The following is a 10,367-nucleotide window of genomic DNA, read 5'->3' as shown; positions in this document are numbered from 1 at the left end:
TTTATTTATTTATTTATTTATTTATTTATTTATTTATTTATTTATTTATTTATTTATTTATTTAACAGTTTAACCGGCATGTGTAAAAACACTCTGCAATAAAATTGACAACAACAGTTATATGTTCTTTGTAACATGCTGATTCTTGTCACTAAAATTCCTGACAAAAAGGTTAAATCTGACATGTCGCTCAAGAGAAATAAAAATAACGGTATGAAACATCAAGCTACATAGAGTTTTAGATTACTGGGGAAAATATCTGGTGAATATTGATTTATTTATAGTCATAATGCAAAGTTTTTATTGTGAGCAGGAATAGCAATAAGAATCAGAAAAACATCAGTATGTTGTCCTTAAGTCATGTCAATCTGAACACACAAAATCAAATTAATCTCTTTATAATTGTTTCATTTTATTTTTTTAAAAACTCTTACAATCGGAGAAAGAATTTTTCAAAGCTTTCTTTCTTTTATCCTCAACTTCTCTTCTTCTATCTCCATGAAATAATTGGGGTTCTCACCTGACAAAAGTTTAAATTGTTGCTGTCTGATCTTCAGAAGAGGCAGTAAATCATCTAAAGCGGTGATGGAAAATCTTTCAAAGATTGTTGTTCTAATTGGTAGAAAACCACAACATGGCTAGAGCTGCGTTACAGTCCAGCAACATTCCAACATCCCACAACATTCAGTGTTATTTCAGCTAGGAGGAAGAACTTCCTGTAATAGCAGTCGAAAATTATTTCCTGTTGAGCATGCAGACGAATATTTGACTCATTTCAAGAGAATGAAATAAAAGCACTTAAAAACATAACGGATTGCAGTTCCACAGACCCGTGGGATGGCCAGATCAATGTCTGCTTCATCAACGCTTTGCTCCTGACTTGTTTATTCCTCAGATCGATTTGAACTGTTTCCCCTGCAGGCATCTGTATAATGTAGCAATGCTAGTCTGGCTCAGGCGTATGAAAATCTGCCTGGCTCTACTGTATAAAGTCAACTTTGGGAAGAGAAGCACGGTTTCTATGTTTCTGTTTTACATGTCATTCTTGTGCCTTGAGCAGTTTTGAACTGCATTAATGAGAATTCCCTATAATTATTCTGGGAAGAAATGGAGCCAAATTTGCCTCTACTCTAACAATATGACTGTCAAACTAATACTGTAACTCTCATGAAAAATGTTTCATGAGAAACATTTTCTCATGAAACATGAGAAAATGTTTCATTTTGGAGGGATGTGGAGGTGGAGGGATGTTTCCCTCCACCATCTAGTATCCTACAGCTCCACCAGGATAATGGCACATTTACTGGGAAGGAAGAAAATAGCCTCAGAACTCATTTGGATTTGGATTAAATTTTAGTGAAACATTTAGCAGATGGGTTGATTAAGGCTGCCTTCATTGTCTATCATCAGTGAAGCAGCTAAAGGCTGTGCACCGCTTTAGCACCTCAGATCTGCCTCTTGAACTGACAGCACATGTTCCCTCAGCAAAAGACGGAATAAAATGAAACATATCTTTTAAAGCAGAGGTCAAGTTCCCAAATTAGTATGCAAATTTCACTCTTTGCACATTTTTGTACTTGCATTTGGGTCTTGACTGCTCCTAAAAACACTCCAAGAGCTTAAAAAAAAAAAACTCCCAGGCCTTTAAAAAAAAATAAGTTAATGTTTTTTGGTGTCTGGAAAAGGAGCCATTTCAAAAACCTCCCAGTTGTTGAGTTGCAATTGCAAGCAAACCAAGCGGAGCTCCAGCACATTTGATCAGCTGGTTTTACCACTGTACCCGGTGAACAATTGGTGCTGGAAAAGTTAAATGTTTTGCTGTTGACTTGCCAACAAGAAACCACTTTCTACATTCTTGTTGGTTGTGTTGGATGCTCTACTTCTGCTTTTCAAAGATGTACAGTTGTATATTGCACATCTGTTTGCAGATATTTTCACGTGAGTTGGAGAGAGCAGCTTATTTTGAATTAAAGTGACAAGACACCCTAAAACAGATTATCTGTTATCATTCACACAAAAAAACAACAGTAGCAACAGTAGACGTTGGAACATTAGTAACCGTAGTCATAGCAACAGCAGACGCCAAAACTATATTAACCACCGGTTCTACCTGGAGAACTCTCACAACGGTTGAGCCCTCAACGTTGAGCAGACAGAACATCACCATGGATAAGAATCCAACGGTTCTTTTAAGAACTATTACTTTAAGGATACCTACCACAACCAAATTATTTTAATTATTTTATTTGTTTTTTCCCCACTTTTCTCATCCTAAACAGCCGCTCAAAACGAGAGAACCGAACAACGATCCACAGAGTCAACGGTGGATTGCTTCTGCTTTTGGACTGGCTAGGTCCACCTAACTGTGTCAACGGGTAAAACATTTTTTTCTCTTCTTATCACCCAAAATATCCCTAAATAGAACAATAAATTAAAAAGATTTCCTTAACCTAATTAGAGACACGAAACGGACCATTTAAAAAAATTAAAAAAAAACCCCGCAGCGCAACGAATAAAACGAACAAAATAAAAATAAACCCACAATCTAGAAATTAATAAAAATAACTTACAACTAGAATAAGTGATACTAACTTAATTCTTATATAAACTTCCCAAATATGAAACAAAAAATAAAGAATAAATTACAAACAAGCCGTTTTCTTAAAATAAATTTTTATATAAAAAAAAGACCACACAAAACCCGCAAAGAACACAAGTAACAACTGGAATTAAAAACCAAACATAAAATTAATAACTTAAATAATTAAAATATATTACTTGTATTCCTAATCGTTAAGGACCTCCCCTATTTTTCCTTAGCTTTAACAAATCACCAAAATCACCTCTGGATTGGATACAGAACTCGACCTCGGAACCTGATCACTCCGGGGGGCCACTGCTTGGCGAGGGCGTCTGGTGATTTACACGGTCGAAACGTCCGCTAGAGCCAGCAGTCACCACTGACGATTGAGTTCTGAAATTTTAATTAAACTTGTTTGTTGATTCGCTCTTTGAGGTTGTGGGCTCCCCAGTATTGGATCTCTGCCCTTTAGGTACCTCAAAGGGTAGGCACTCTCGCTCGAGATCAAGACCCATCGTGAGCAACAGGGACTATCTATAGACTGGTGTATGGTGTTAGCGGTGTGTCAAGGACATCACCTATTGTTTTGATGGACTGTGTGTGCTGCGTAGAATATGGCCAGCATATTCCGGTGGGTGCAAGTTGCTTCCTCTGAGCAGGCTCAGATTGAGCTAGTGGTGAATTGTTATGTTGGTGTTCAAAAATTCAAGTTGGTAGGTTCTTAGGAAAAGGAGGGAGGAATCACAAGGTTAGTTTTAGGTTAGAAATTGGGTGAGGTTAGGGTTAGAATAAGAGTTTGGTGAGGATTTAGGACGAGAGGGGAGAGGAGAGAGGAGAGAGGGGGCATAGGGGAGAGAAGAGAGAGGAGTGGGGGGGGGGAGTTAGGTTCAGGGCAGAAGAGGGGTTAGGTTAGGTTTAGAAAAAGAGTTTGAGGAACTAGGATGAGGAGGGAGATCCAAAAGGTTAGGTTCAGGACAGAGGAGAGGTGAGGTTTTAGGATGGGGGGGGGGAAGAAAATGGGCTAAATATATGGATTTGGTTAGGGTTAGATTTCAAGTATTTAAGATAGGGTTAGAGGTCAAATTTCATTAAGGATTCTGTATTTAATAGTAAGGTAAAAGGTTAAAATTATTTAGAAGGGTTCTGTGTTTTAAGGTAGAGGGAGGTTCTTGGGGAGGAGAGGTGGGTTGAATAAGTGTGAATTTGGTTAGGATTAAATCCAAAGTAGGTGTTGAGGTAAGGTTAAATTTGATTAAAAGAAATTTTTTGGAGGGGGTAGGAATGTTTTAATATGTATGGGTTGGTTGAGGCTGGATTCAGAGTATTTGTGGTAAGGTAAAAGGTCAAATTAAATATAAGGGGTTCTGTAATTTAAGGTAGAGAGGGAACTTGGAGGCGGGAAGGGTGGGTTGAATATATGTGGAGATGGCTAGGGTAGGTTATGAGTATTTCTGGTAAGGTTAAAGGTCGAATGGTTAAGGTTATGTCAAGGGTGTTTTTGGTAAGGTTAAGGTCAAATATTGTTTCTAAAATAACAAGGGGAGGAAAAATGGAAAGGGGGATTTTCGGATCTGTAAGAAATAATTTAGTTTTAAGATCATCTTTCGTTAAGGCCCTTTGGTGTTTTTGTTTCCAATCTTTTAATCCATATTCTCTCTTGTAGCCATCTTTCCCTTTTTGACCATTTGGGGTTGTGAACTAAGGGTCTGCCTCTCATGGATTCAACTCCATGTTGTATGAAATGTTGGATTATTATTGTTTCTGTTTTCCTTCTACATCTGATTTCAGACTTGTGGTTAGAAAAGTGCAGGTGAAATGAATTGACCGTTTCTCCTACATACTGTTTTTGGCACTTGTGACACCAGATTAGGTAGACCACATTTTTTTTAAAAGGGGAAATTCCAGATTGGAGAGTCCAACGTTTATTATTGCTGTTGCTTCGAATGTAAGGGTATTTCGGTTTCTCTTTGTAGGAAAAGTTCTTGTTGGTGAATTTAGAGTGGACCAGAAGGTTTTGTAAATTGGGATTCTTCTGGGGTGCTGTGATGACTCTCCAGTTTTGACTCAGTGGTAGGTTTTGTTGTAATTGTTTGAAGTGTTCCTTTAAAATTCTGTGATTTTTCGTGGTAAAATCTGAGAAGGGGCCTGTCAATGCCATAATGTGTGGTTTTGTTCCCAGATTCCTATTTTGGTTTGTGTTTTCCTCATGGAGGGTTTCTCTTTTTACTTTATAGAGAAGGGTCCTAGAATACCCTCTTTTCTTGAGGGCCTGGAAGAGGATCTTTGTAGCCTCCTCTCTGTCCTCATCATTCGAGCAGATCCTTTTGAATCTGATCAGTTGGGATTTTAGGATGCCCTGAAATGTGTGCCTCGGATGGAAACTGCTCTGGTGTAAAAGTTGATGCGAATCTGTGGGTTTGAAAAATATTTTGCTCTCCAATTTTCCCGTTTGTCTGAATTTTTCGCCTTTGAAAGTTATCACATCCAGGAAGATAATTTGTTGTAGGTTGGTTATGGTTTTAAGTTTGATAGAGGTGTGATGATTATTCAAGATTTCTGTGAAATGTTCAAAATCCTCCTGGCTGTGTTCCCACAGGCCCCAAATGTCATCCAAATACCTATAGTAGGCCTTTGGGAGTTTCGGACATTTTTGAAAGACCTCCCTTTCCCATTTCGCCATATAAATATTGGCGTAGGCCGGTGAGAACCGTTTTCCCATTGCCGTGCCCTTAATTTGTAGAAACCAGTGGTCGTTAAACATGAAGTCATTTCTTTCCAAATTGATTTTCAGGAGTTCCAGAAGAATTTGGTCGGGCCTTTCAGGATCTGGATTTTCTCTGAGGCATTCTTCTATAGCTTCCAGTCCTTTTTTTGGTTTCTATGTTTGTGTAAAGATTTTACACATCCATGGTGAAAAGGAGGGTTTTCTCAGAAATTGTATGTGTGGTCATTTTTTCCAGGAAGTCGATTGTGTTTTTTAAATAACTAGGATGTTTCTGTGAAAGGGGGGTTCAAATAAAAATCTAAGAGTTGTGCTGAGCCGTAGGATTCGCTGCTGCAGTCGGAGATGATTGGTCTGCCTTTTGGGATGTGGAAGGGTCTGGACCATTCGGCGGGATCCTTGTGAACCTTTGGTAGGGAGTAAAAGTACCTCGGTCTAGGTGGGTCTGTGCCTGTTAGGAATAAGCGTTGTTTTTGATTAATGTATTTTTGTTCCTTCAATTTTTTGAGGAGGTCGTGTAGTAAAGTTTTGGTTTCTAGGTAGATCGGTTTCTTCAGAGGTTTGTAGTATTCTTCGTCCCCCAGTTTTCTGTTAGCTTCCCATAGGTAATTAGATTTGTCCATAATCACCGTTGTGGAGCCCTTGTCAGCTGGTTTTATCACAATAGAGTTATTATTCTGCAGTTCCTCTAATGCTTCCAGTTCCTGTTGTGAACGATTGTTTTTTTCGGGTTCGACTGGGATTTTTTTAGTAGCAATTTTGTCCTGCTCAATTAGCTCCAAAATGAGGGGGTGGGTTTTATGAATCGGTGGTTCCCATTGAGATGGGGGTAGAAAAGGAGGGGGCCGGTCATTATTCTTGTTATTTTGGAAGAAATCTGCTAATTTAAGTCGGCGGTGATAATTTTGGATCTGGAATTTGAGTCTCTCCCTTATATTTGGGATCCTAGTCGCTGTGGGAATGAAAGTAAGGCCCTTTGATAATAGTTGGATGTGATTTTTTTCTTAGGTGAAGAGTGGTTGAAAGGTTGAGGATTCCCTCTTCCAGATTAAGTTGGTTGGTTGGAGTTTCGAGGTTAGTTTGCCCGTATGAAACCTGCTGTTGGCAAGAGACATACGGGCCTACCAGTTTAAAGTCTCACACCAGTGTTCCAGGATGAGTTTTGCTGTTGGGGTTGTCCAATGAATTTTGTCTTCCGATGTATGGAAATGTACTTGTGGGATGGGTGTAAGAATTTGGTGGTTTAATTCTTGGGAGATCTCTGTGATAACTGTGTTAATCTTTTGGAGGTTTTGTTTTTGTATGAAATTAAGTTTTTCAGAGTAGTTTAATAAAGGGGTGTAAATGTCTGCAAATGGGAAGGTGTCCCGTGCTGCATTTAAGAGGGTGTTGAGGAGAGTGTGCATTTTTTGTGGGTTCATTTGTCCTCTGTTATTTATACCAAATGAGAGTATGATTTTCCTGATTTTGTTGCAGGTTTTTGTTCTCCTCAGGATGTCATAGGCATCTCTGAAGTTGGCCCCTGGATAACAATCCATTTGGATGTTGGGATTGGTCGGTGGGGGCATTCTGTTAATGTTTGAATCTCCCATAATTATTATGGGTCGGTTTGTGATGAGGTGCCAATTTTCCTTTTTATTCCCTTGATTGTTGTGTATGGTTTTCAAGGGTTTAGGGGTCATCAATACTGGTTTCAATGGGGTCTTTAAAACTTCCGAGAGGGTAATGGGTTTGAGGGGTTGTTGGGTCATTTTGTGGGTTTTCTGGGGTTAGAGTGGGTTCCATGTTATTCCCAATATAAGGTTCTATTCCTGTTTCATTGTTCAGGTTTTGCATGTATGAGTTGTATTTGGGATCATTTTGAGTTGTGATAAGTTTTTATCACTCCAACTGAAATGTTTCCATTTCAGTTGGAGTGTTGTGAGAGGTATTGTATGGTGTGTGTTTGTTTTGTGCTTCTTTTCCTTTTTTCCGTGTCTTGTGTTCTGGCTGTGTACTTTCCACTTTGTTCATTGTTGTGGATTGTTTGTTTCGTGTTTCCGTAATTTTCTTTTGGGCCATGGCCAAGGTGATTTGTTTGATACCCTTTATCTCCTTTTGTGCTTTTTTGGTGGCCTCATTTAGAATAAATTGTAATTTCTTCCGGGGTATTTTTTCCAGGTCCGTTAAGATTTTATCCATTTCTTGTTCCGTTTGTTTCTGGTTGGTTTGGTTTCTTTGTTGTTCTAACAGGAACACTTTAAAAGTTATTTCAATCCATTCCGTTAAAGTTTTTGGTTTATTTGGCATTTTTAATCCTTTTTTTTTATATATATATAAAAATGAATGATAAATAATTAAAATTAATTATAAATATGTAAATATATTTTTATTTTTTTTAATTTTCGTATTAATTAGCGTTAATGTTGAATAAGTTAAGTGTAATGAAGTGGGAGTTTTTTGTGTGTGTCGCGCTAATATCCAATTAGTGGGGGGGGTTAAGATTTGCTATTTTAAAACAAAACAAAACCGTGTTCGCAGCGGGCGCTTTGGGTAAAAATAGGGATTTTTACGGCGGTGTTTTATTGCGTAAAGAGGGCGCGTGCGCCTCGAGTTCAGGTTTATGGCTCTGTTTGCTCTGAGTTGCCACTTTTCACGCCAAGTTTTCTAACAAGTGTGAAACTAGGCCACGGCTCTGCTCACTTGTGTAATTGTTAAGCCGAGGTTCTTTATTTTCTTTTATCCTCAACTATAATTACGATCTAGAAGAAGGCAGCCTTCGCCAGCGTTTCCATCTGTAGTCGGTTTCTTTTCTCCCACAGAGAAAAGAGTTATCACATAATCACAATAAAAAAAAAAGAGGGATTAGAGTATTGAACGGTTATGACATTGACTTACTGGGTGAGTTTCTCACCCACGAAGCTTTTTTCACGTTACAAATACAAACTGTACTGTATTTTATTGGGATTTAAATGTGGCAGACCAGAGTGAAGTGGAAGGTTTTCAAAAGTTTTACATGCAGGGATCTGAAAAATGATCAAACATGCCTTGTTTTTTTTTAACTTGTGACGTTAAAAACATGAAAAAGGTCAAGAGGGGTTGATACTTTCGTAAGTCACTGAATGTGGAGCAAACCCCCCGACGCCCCATTTGTAAATGGACCACAGACATTGACATGATCATCAGTCTATTTCAGGAGCTCAACGGGGGGCCAAACGAGCCTTTAGACGTGAACGTTCAGTAACGATTCGGGGCTCTTTCTCAGCTGGGAGGCCCTTCAGCTGCAGCGTTTTGAAAAGGAGCAGCTGGGGACTCCATGTGGAGACACGTGGCTGTTGGTCCAATAAAGTGTGATCTCGGTGAAAAGGCCGGCCTGCACTGTGCTTTTCTTCTGAGTTAATATGGAACGTGTCACGTTTTTAATAATACGACCCCTGGCAAGGGATTAGTCCTGGACTTTGTTTTGTACAATGCATTCATGAACTCAGCTCAGGTCATGTTCCTATAGTAAAGGAAGGAAGACACTTTTTGGACAGTGGGAAGTACTTATCAAGGTGTGTTTTGACAAGAGGTTTCTGAAAGTTATTTTTTTCTCCCAGAACCTTTTTGAGAGCAAAAACTCACCCGTTTTTTTTTTTTTTTGTACTGTGGGTCTAAAGGCCGCGCCGTTTATGCAGAGCAAAATAAACGATCCGATTCAGGCGTGAGTGTCGCTCTGATCTGGGGATGCAGATTTCCACCCACTGGAATAGCAAAGCTTAAATTGTTGTGCTTGCAAACGAAACTCCAAAGCTTTTGTTGCACAATTTAAGATTAATAGAAAATATTAACTGCAGGCGGGGGATAAACTGAGTGATGACAGAAACATTTTGCTGACAATATCACCACCTCTTTTTTTTTATTATTATTTTGACAAAAGATGATATAAGAAAAAAACCAAAACCTAACTTTGGTCATTATATAGTTAAGATTTTGTGGAGAATTGATCCGTTCTCTATGCTGAGTTCTTGATGTATGAGTTGAAGAAAAGTCAGTGAGTTAAATTCATGAATTCCATTTATTAATACCAAAATACAGCTGGTCAATTTCTCCTGCTACCTTTAGGAGTCAGCAGGACAAAATGGCAACAAGCAACACTTGGTAACTTCCTTTGTTAGCTTCTCTCTAAGCTACGCCCTACAGAGGGTGTTCCCTGGTGTGTCATATCCTCTAACCTCAGCTTTGATGGCGTTTCTTAACATGTCATTTCCTTTAGCTTTGGCTTTGCAAACAGCAAAAAGAGATAGAAGGAAAACACAGAATTATTTATTCTTATCAATTTCTACCCACTTATTTGTTATTTCTGTGGTGGAAAAAACAGGGGATGGGAAAAAAACAATGACCCCATAGTTCCTGAAAAGGTTTGTACAACACAAACAGACCTTCAGATCGCAGCGTCTAACCTTCATGAACATGCTGAATCCGGTCTTCAGCAGGTCCGTCAGCCCTCCTGACATGTGTTCGATGTCGGGGCATTCGGGTCGGTCGGGGTGGAAAACTTCCTCCAGGATCTGTCGCAGGAACGGGCGGTACGAGGCCTGGAGGGAATGCAAACACACGGGAAGGACAGTTACGGACCAAAACAACACTTCAAGCGGCGAGAGCCGTGATTAACTCTCTTTGTATACGATTAATACGAAGCCCACTTTCCTCTGTGCTCATCATCCGCTTCGTAGTGTTGTGTAAAATATCTCTCCACAGAGTTATAAACAGCTCATCTCGGCCAAACAGCCTGTTGACTTATGAGTCACGTCAGGAAGAGGAGCTCAAACACCTCTGCAGCCAAGACAGAAAAAGCCAGTAGATGTGGCTAAAAGCAGAAATTACGAGTGGGCGACGAAGCGGATAAATCAATTTAGGAATCAACACTTGGAAACGAAATATGAAACGAGAGGCTGTTTTAAAGCCGGAGATGTGAGGATATTTCTGGATTTATGAAAATTTAGCGCATATTTCGTCACAATAGAGCAGTGTTTTTCAACCTCTTTTGAGCCAAGGTACACTTTTTTAATTGAAAAAATCACACGGCACACCACCAACCAAAAA

The 10,367-nt window shown here is 39.2% G+C and overlaps 1 long non-coding RNA gene across 1 annotated transcript in view; it reads left to right on the top strand.

The window, feature by feature from the left end:
* Nucleotides 1–10,283, top strand: part of LOC106961348 (uncharacterized) — a 15,115-nt gene extending 4,832 nt beyond the window's left edge. Inside the window, exons 2-3 of the long non-coding RNA XR_001427752.1 lie at nucleotides 3,447–3,448; nucleotides 9,717–10,283. This is a non-coding gene — a long non-coding RNA (uncharacterized LOC106961348). The remainder of the gene's footprint in view (nucleotides 1–3,446; nucleotides 3,449–9,716) is intronic.
* Nucleotides 10,284–10,367: the final 84 nt, after the last annotated feature.

This window comes from Poecilia latipinna, unplaced genomic scaffold, assembly GCF_001443285.1.
Source record: "Poecilia latipinna isolate Pla-1442-1.1 unplaced genomic scaffold, P_latipinna-1.0 Scaffold1291, whole genome shotgun sequence".
NCBI lineage: Eukaryota > Metazoa > Chordata > Actinopteri > Cyprinodontiformes > Poeciliidae > Poecilia > Poecilia latipinna.
This window is presented reverse-complemented; position numbering and strand designations above follow the sequence as displayed.